The following is a 9743-nucleotide window of genomic DNA, read 5'->3' on the forward strand; positions in this document are numbered from 1 at the left end:
GACAGAAAAAGTGAGAGAGAAAGTGAGAAATCATCCCCCAGAAGGGATAGCCATGCTGCAATCCCTTCTCCTTCATTCTCCTTCCAGGATCTTGGACATACATATACCCGAGTCTCAGGTCCAAAATTGGAACCATGACTGGTCATGTGGGAGTCCAGTGACATATTGCTATGCTATATGCTGGTTGTTTTTTTGTTGTTGTTTTGTTTTGTTTTGGTTTTAATTTTTATGAGAGAAAGAAGGAGAGAAAGAGAGAGAAGTAAAGGAAAAGGCACAGAGGTAGGTATTTTTGAGAGAGCCTGATCACGTCACCTACCTCCAGCCCCAGCCTTCTAATTGGTCAGGATTACAGGCACACAAAACCAATTCTGGCATGTTCAGGTTGACTCAGAAAACAAACACGGGTCTTGCATGCAGCACCCAACCTCCCAAGCAGTGGCACTATCTGTGTACCACTGTGGCTGAGCCATGTGATGATTAATTTTATTTATCAGGTTGACACAACTGAGAGATGCCACATAGTTTTGAAACCTTATTTCTGGATGTGTCAGTGAGAGTGTTTCTGGAAGAGACTAATTAGCATTTAAGTCACTAGATTGAGTCAAGAACCGTTCTCCTCACTGTGAATGGATATTATCCACTCCATTTGTAGAATAAAAAGTTGGCCATTCTCCTCACTGTGAATGGATATTATCCACTCTATTTGTAGAATAAAAAGGTAGAAGAAGAACCAATCCTTCCTCCTTTCTTGAGCTGGACAACCATTTTCTTCTGCTTTTGAACATTGGAGCTCCTGGTTCTCAGGCCTTAGCCTTCTAGGATGTACACTAGCCACCTCCAGTTCTCAGGCCTTTGGACTTGAACTGAATTATACCTTCAGTATTCCTGACTCACCAGCTTGTGGACTTATCATGGGACTTTTCAGTCTTCATTATTGTGTGAGCAAATTCCCACAATAAATCTTCTCATCTACCAGTATATATTCTACTGGTTCTGTTGCTCTGAACTACCCTGACCAGTACCCTGACCAGTACTGATGTCTCGCTATTTCTCTCTTCTCTCTTTTTTTTTCTCCCACAATAAGAATTGATGTCCTCACAATAGCTCATAAAACCTACTTATCTTGGCCTTACCTTGCTTTTCTCACATTCTTTACTCATATTATTTTCTATGAATTCTGCTTTGTTTTATTTGTTTCCAGTTGCCGCACAGAGCTAATAGGCACACTCCTGACATAGAACCTCTGCTGCGCTTGTTCTTTCATCCTCAAATACTCTTCTCCCATAATCTGTAGGTCTCTTTCCCGACACATCTTATTTTCTCATTGTGGCCTACCCAGACTTGTCTCACTACAAAGAAGAACTGATTCTTTTTACTGTTTTACTTATTCACTTTCATTTGCTTTTTTTCCTGATACATATAAATATATACTAGATACTCATTTTTTTTTTCTTTTTAGGTTTTTGCTAGAGGGTGGGTAGCATTTTTTCCTAATACATATAAATATATACTAGATACCTTCTTTTTTTCTTTTTAGGTTTTTGCTAGAGGGTATATGGGCTCCCAGAAAGAGACAGAGAATGACAAGGAGAGGGAAAGTGAAAATTCACTCCCTGGGGGGATGGCCATGCCAATCCCTTCTCAATTCTCTTCTCAGGATTTTAGACACATGTGCACAAATGCCTGGCATGGTTTTCAAGCCTCAGGGTTCAGCACTCAAACAACAGTTGGCCATGTGGGGAATCCAGTGCTTTAACCACCATGCCACCTGCTGGCACCTATAGTATATATTTTTTAAATGTGTATTATTTATTACCTGTCTCCTCCAAATAGAATGTATTTTTACAAAGTAAGTGCTCAATTAACATTTCTTACATGAAGGCAGTAAAGAGTGGCACATCATCTCTTCTCTGTCTATTTCTAGCTATATCGCCATGTTTAGTTGGACATTATTTTTCAGATAAAGGTTTCCACTCCACCATCAGTTTTAGACCAACTCTTTTGAAAAAGATAGCAGAATTGATAGGTAGAAATTTTTGGTGAAGTTTTGTACTTTATGTGACCCTACACTATTAAGACAAAAAGCAAGGAAAAGATAGAGAGAGGTAGGAAAAAAAATAGGGCTTGGATATTGGGCCGGGGGCTAACAGGAGGGGAGGAAACACTTAGATACAGAGTGAAAGACATCCCTTTCCAAAAGGTACACGATCATTTAGAGTCAGTAGACATATTCTGAGAAATGCAAGGATCAATGTTCTATCTGTTTTGATTTTTCACTTCAGGAGTGCTTTTTCCCTTTGAGGAAACCTGGGAATCTCATACCGAAAGCCCAGACAGATTACTCTTAATCTAACTTTATCTGGTGGGAAGTTAGAAGAGAGTCCCATAAGGTCCTATCATTTCTCCAAAGACGCTAAAATTTAGTTACTTTTCTACTTCTTTGCTATTTTCCTTTTACAATTAGTATAGCTAGAATTTAGAGGAAGTTAAACCAGGTAGCCACATGCCGCAGAAGGGCTGAAACAAACATTTTTAGATAACTGCAGTCAATGCACATCCTCTTGTCTTCTGCTTTTATATCACATTTGCAGTTAAAAACTAAAACCCAGTGAGCCACAAGTAGACAGTTTCAACCAGGTCTGCTGCTATTAGGAGACATTTGAAAGAATCACAAAGAAGTAATTGTAGTCTAAAGGGCATTGCAGGATTTGAAGAGACACCGACTGTAAAACTCTGATCAGGAGTTTTTCTTTTTCTTTAAATGTCAGACAAATTGATAAAACTCCTCCCAGTGCAGCAATTCAGAGGGAGAGAAGGGACTTTGAAAGCAGTTGTTTTTCCTATTAGAGAAGAACTTCGTATCTTCATGGTCCTACATACAGAAGGATCCATGCACTAATAATTTAAAACAGAAACAACTAAAACTGAAGCAATTCAACTGATGTACTTGTTTCTTTAAAGTCTTAACTTACAAAAAGAGCAGACTGGGACAGATGCTTCTTGCAATTAGTATCAATCAGTCCTGACACAGAAAGTGACCCATCCAATGTCAAAGTGTTTTGGATCGATCAGCAGGGTCTTTTACTGAGGTGGGAATACACAGAAAAGGATCAGGAAATTGTACAGAAAAATGTTGGTGCATAAGAGGATCAGAAAAGGCTAGGACAAAAGTGTTTCTCATGGTTACACTTAGTGAAATGTCTTAATATTTTTGAGAAGAAAATGTGATAATTAACACAGAAACTGTATTGCAGTTTAGAATTTGATTTGGATGCACTATAAATAAAGCCTTTTTTCATCTGTGTATTCCTGATTTTATAGTGTAGAGCCAATCCTTTGTGAACAATTGGTGGAGTTCTTGCTATTGCTACTGTCGCTATTGGGTATTAAAAAGAATCTTCTCTATTAGTATCAGGAGAAATATGAACTGAGTGATCTTGTCTTACAGTAATCTTGAAATCTTTATATCCACAGTATATGGAAAAGAAATCCTTAAGGGTGCTTGCATAGGGTTCATTTCTCTTCCAGAATGAATAATACTTCATACTTTAATTTACATTATTTAACATTACCTTACAACATATTTTTCTGTTTACTACATTAATATTGATACAAATTCATATCATTGAGGTGATCATGGAATATTCTGGTTGAGCTGTGTTCAGAATGGGATCGCTCTAAATGAGCATGTGCAGTTTAAGAATAAGTCATTAGATACCTGTGTTTTTATTCTGGTTGTTTATGATTATGTTATCTACATTTAATTATTTGGCAATTAGTTGGTTTAGACTTTGAGTTAAATTATTAATTTTAATTTGTTCACTTCTATCTTCAAGTTTGTGATTCAACTGCCGTATGTAACACACTAGTTTGCATTTCTCACATTTCTACTTTGTTCCTTCAGTCAGTATATTATGGGGTTCTTACCATATTTTGTTTATTGCATAATTATTGGGTTGTCTAAAAACTCATGATGCATTTTTTCTGTTTTTCTGTGCAAAAATGCATCATGACTTTTCCAGCTGTCCAATAATATTTATGTAAGTGTTTGTGTATAATTTTATATACATATAATATTACACTTTCCATTATGGGAATTTCAAATGCACATGAAAGTAAGGAGAATGATATAATAACTTCCAATTACATGTTGGACTGCTTTTGTAATTAACAGTCTTCTGTAGCCTTGCTTCAAATATTTTCCCAGATTTTTGTTTTCACTTTATACAGATGGAATATTTTCCCACCCACAACAAATATAGTCAAACACAGAAAAAATACAGAGAGCATCTGTCTAAGATCAAGATATATTCACCCTTGTTAATATATTTTGCATATTATATATTATTTTCAATACTAATATAGTATTTGAAAGTAAATTCCATGAACCTTACAGAAACTATGGCATTATATTCTCAACTACATCTTCATGTAGCCTCTTGTAATAAGGACATCCATGAAACCACAATAACATTTTATCTTATAAGAAACTAAACATCGAGGGGCCAGTAGGTGGCATGGTAGTTAAGGTGCTGGACTCTCATGTGGCTGACTGTAGTTCAAATCTCAGACTTGGCAGCAAGCTTTCTCATAACCCCCAGTCCCACCCCATATCTTATAAGTGCATGTGCCCTATAGCAAATTAAAAATAATGATAAATAAAATTAAATAATTGTTTTAAAAATTTTAAAGGAATTAAACATTGATGCAATAATTTTATCTAATATAGAGTCCATATACACATTCCCCAAACATACCCATCATGTCTTATAAAATCTGATATCAATTCGAGGATACATTGACTTATTATAATTTCAGTATCTTAAAATATCCATGTTTTCATAGCTTATTTTACTTCTGAATATTGTATACTATTTGTGTGAAAAATACCACAACATCCAGGCCATCTGCATCGCACAGTGGTCATTTGCTACTCAAAAGAAGTTGAATCACACATAGCAACTCTGGTTTGAATCCCTGGTCTGGTCATCTGGAAACATACCAGAAACAGGTGCAAGTATTCAGGGCCCTACAGAATAGAGGACTAGAGGAAAAGGATCACAGTGTAACTAGACCCTGCAGAGGATGCTTTTCTCTCTCCTCTCTTTCTCTCTCTCATGTGCACACACTCTAACAAAAATAAATTAATTTTTTAAAAAATACCACAAAGTCCTGATTTGTCTGATTAGTTTAAGATGAATGATTTCAAGAACACATATTTGGTAAGACAGCTATCGAACCAATATTATATACTTTCCGTTATATCAAACTCAGTTTATGTTTTTGTTAAACTAAAGGGATTCACCTGAATTAAGGTGGTAGTCACCATAATTTTTTCGAACTGCATTTCCCTTTGGAGTTAATATTTAATCTGAGTGAGACTCTATGAATATCCTTTTCTATAAAAAATACTTATTACTTTCATAGAGAGACAGAGAGGGAGTAAGAGTAAGAGAGAGTACTCCCAACACGGTCTTGATGTTACATTGCATCCTCGACCTCAGCCAGCCCTAGATCATGAACAAAGCAATGCCTTACAGACTCAGTGTGGTCACTGGACATGAACCGGGAACCTTCCTACATGGATCAACCTCAAAAAGATTGGCACATTTTACCACTGTGCCAACACTGGGACCCCCTCTATGAATATCTGAATCTTTAACAGTTGAATATATTAATTGCCTAAATTAATACTGTCTGGATAAGTTCAAACCATGTACTACAGTGTGTGGCAATAAAGACTATTTCCGTATTCAACATTTTCAACAAAGAACTTTATGTTGATATTCAATACACACACATACACACACACGCACATAAACATATGGAATGGCATACTGCAATTGAGGGAAAAACTACAGACATTGCCAATCATACAAGTATGCATACAGTATACAAGTATGTATATACGTATGTACATTTGGCAATGTCTGTGTTTTTCACTTAATTGTGATGCACTATTCCACAACCCTTTGCTTTGTCTCCTGCATTTCCACGTCTTTTCAATGCCTTTCCCCTCATTCTCACGTTTCTTCCGCACCCCACCAGCCCCTATGCATTCTCTGGTGTCTACAGTTGTCCTCTCTACTGTGTCTTCAAATCTTTTAATTTCTGCCATAGAGTGAAGACATTCAGTATATATTGAGCAAGGACACAAGTGTTTGTCTTTCATAGTGTGGCTTATTTGACTCAGCCTTGCATCTTCTATATTCACCCACTTTGTATTGAATGACAAGATCTCATTGTTCTTTCTGAGTGGGTAGTCTTACATTGTGTATATGTGCCACATGTTTTTAATTTGGTCATCAGTTTTTGGAATTAGTTTGATTCCATGTTTTAGCTATTGTAAATAATGCTGCAATGAACATTGATGTGTAAATGTCTTTCCAATTGAGTGATTTCTTGTCCTTTGGTAAATAAACAGGAATGGGACTACTGGATCACATGGAAGCTCTATTTGTAAATTTTTGAAGAAACTCAAAGCTCCAAATTGTTTTCCACAGTGACTATACTAATTTATATTCTCACCAAGTGCAGACTAGTTGCCTTTTCACCGCAGCCTGATCATCACTTGTTCTTTGTTGTTGTTGTTGTTGTTCTGTTTTGTTTAAGCATAGCAATTTGTATTGGAGTTACATGATACCTCATTGTGATTTTTATTTGCATTTCCTTCACCATGTTCAGCAATCCTTAATGTGCTTTTTTTGGCCAGTCATATGTCTTCTTGTGAGTACTGTCTGTTCAGATAAATTATTACCCATTTCTTAATTGTATTATTATTTTTTAGTAATTTTTCTGTAGGTAAGTTATTTGAACTCCTTATATTCTGGTTATTAATCCCTTATCTAAAATAAAGTTTACAAATATTTTCTCTCATTCTATGAGCTGTCTCTTTATGTACTCTTTTTTTTTTTGAGAGGTTTTTGCTATAGGGTGCGTGCACTTGCCAGAAAGACAAAGAGAGACAGAGAGACAGAAAGCGAGAAATCACCCCCAGGGGGATGGCCACGCCACAGTCCCTTCTCCTCCATTCTCCTCTTGGGATCTTGGGCACACACGCACGCTCCCAGTGTGACTTTAAGCCACCAGGTCCGGGACTCCATCCACGGTCAGCTACATGAGAGTTCAGCTACAGCCATTACGCTAACTGCTGGTCCCATGATTATTTTCTTTTGATACATGTGTAAATTGAGTAAGGATTAAATTAGGGTAATTAACATATCTATTCCCTTAAATGCTTCTAATTTCTTTGTAAGAATATGCGAAATATGCTCTTCCGGGTAATCTGAAATAAACACTATGTATTGTTATTTTAGTAACCCTACTGTGCAGTAGAACACCAATCCAATTGTATATTGACACTTTCTTAATTTTGGCTTCCAGAAGAGGGTCCAGCCTCATTTTATGTTATTTTAAACATTTTTTTACAGCCCTGAATCTGGATTAGAAATTTTCTTCAAAGTTCTATTTTTCGTTATTGGGGATGGTATTTGGAGACCAAAATCCAGTCAATATGCATGCTTAGAACTGCTGTTGTGGTATTTTTTTCTAGGTGCTTTCAGCAGTAAGAAGATCATTTTTGTAAAGGATAATGACTTCATACTGACTCATCTAATTGCAATTTAACATCATAAGCTTCTTCCTCTTCTCTTTCCCATAGGTTTATGTTCCTGTTGCCTCAGTGAAAATACTGGTTTCTAACAATAGCACTCTGTTTACTCACTTATTCATTCTTATTGTGTACACAAAGTAGTTCTAGAATTATTATACTGATGACACTGCAAAAAAAATTATAGTTATCTAGAAAATGATTTGTCCTGCTAACCATATACATCTGAATATAGTGTTAAAGTTCAAAAGATACTTATTTTTTGTGTGTTGGGATGTATGACTTTAATATCATTTAAAGTATAATTTGATTATTCTTGTGCTTTTTTCTAGTCAGTTTTATGTTTTGATTTCATTTATCTTGTTGATTCAATTTCATTTTTTAAATACTACATTATATGCATGAAGTCATGTGTCCTTCACCCAAGATTTTTGAAGAATGATCTTTCCTATATGAAAATTAAAAGAAGAATCTATAGTGGTTGGGTGATCCCAGGATGGAATGCAGACTGTGATAAACACCTGTACTTAAAGAACAAGTGTATGACATAATCGCATTGTAGAAAAAGAAAAATAAATGACTTTAGCAATTTAGGAATAAATTCATTTTTTAAAAAGTAGATTTGAACCTTTAGATATAATATTGCCTAGAAAATGGTGCTCTTAGTGATGATACCACATGTATAAGTGAAACAAATTTGACAAAAAAAGGCATTTATCTTCAAATTATTGAAGTTTGTGATACATGTAAGAACAACAGGACCTAATTACTATGCTTGGCGCTTTTGCTGAAGAATGGATCTTTAATAAATATGCTTACATATTCTCCTTCAGTAAAGTATCTGCTTAATTTGCTATCTAAAAATAGATAATATGCAGGCCAGCAGGTGGTATGGAGGTTAAGATGGCTGGATTCCACATGGCTAGCTGTGCTCTTTAAGTCCTGGGCATGGAAGCTTGAATATCACGACGGTCATATGTGTGCATGCTCAAAAACTTGAATGGTGAATGGAGGAGAAGGGCTGGGGGTTAGGCCATCCTCTCAGGGTGTGATTTCTCCTTCTCTGGTGAATACATGCATCCTATAGCAAAGAAAATAAATAAATAAAAATATACGTTACTTAAAATTACTTTTCAAAATATTCATGCGATGTTTGACTTTCAAATTTATTAATTGTGAAATACAGCATATCTAGTATGTTGATAGAAAGTGTAACAAATGAATAAAAATTGAGTAAAGAAAAAGAACATTGCCATTATCTCTGAAACCCTTAGAATAACGCTTCTCAGGATCAGCCTTGGAAGCACAAGTGGTAGGGTGCCACTCTGTGATACTGATGCCACATGACAGGCTTGAGTTTGGATCCTGGCTTGACCTGAGCATAACTAGGTATGCGTGTGATCCTGCCTAGCCAGTAGCCTGAGGGAAGGATTGTAACATGCAAGACCCTATCTCACTCTTTTTTTTTTTTCTCTGTCAATAAATGAATAGACTTAAACAAACAAACAAAACCCTTCTCAGTTCAACACTCTAACCCATAGGCAACAATTCATGATGTTTATGTTCATCTCACATTGTTTTTGAAAATGTCACCACCTAATTCATTTAAAACATTATACAATAGAATATAGTTTTACTATTAACTTACTGTATGTTTTGGGTCATTGGGAAAGTCATGATACATTTTTGCATAGAAAAACATGTGGAAAAAATAAACCTCGTAATCAGTGATCAGGATTTTTTCCATTTTCCCCTCCAAAGTGTGATGTATCACTTTATTCAAATTTTTGTGGGGAGAAGTAAAAATTTTCCATTGCTATGTAATACAAATTTATATAAATGTAGAATAGAATAGGACATTGAATTATTGAGAAATTGAGATTATCACAAACAGTGACAACAATTATTTTGTCAAACATCTACATTGATGTTTTACAAAGCATCAGTCTGTAAGATGAGCAGAGACAATACCCTCTCCATTTCTCTCCATGGCCTGTGACATCTCAGCCCTGACATCCAGTCCAGGTGCTGGGACCTAGAACTGAGCCATGCCTTGTGACCTGGACCACACAGCAGGGCCGGCAGCCAGCAGCCTTTCTGTTGAGAACAGCTTACTTACTTAAGGAAAAGATTT

This window comes from Tupaia chinensis, unplaced genomic scaffold (genome assembly GCF_000334495.1).
Source record: "Tupaia chinensis unplaced genomic scaffold, TupChi_1.0 Scaffold146594_1, whole genome shotgun sequence".
Classification (NCBI taxonomy): Eukaryota; Metazoa; Chordata; class Mammalia; order Scandentia; family Tupaiidae; genus Tupaia; species Tupaia belangeri.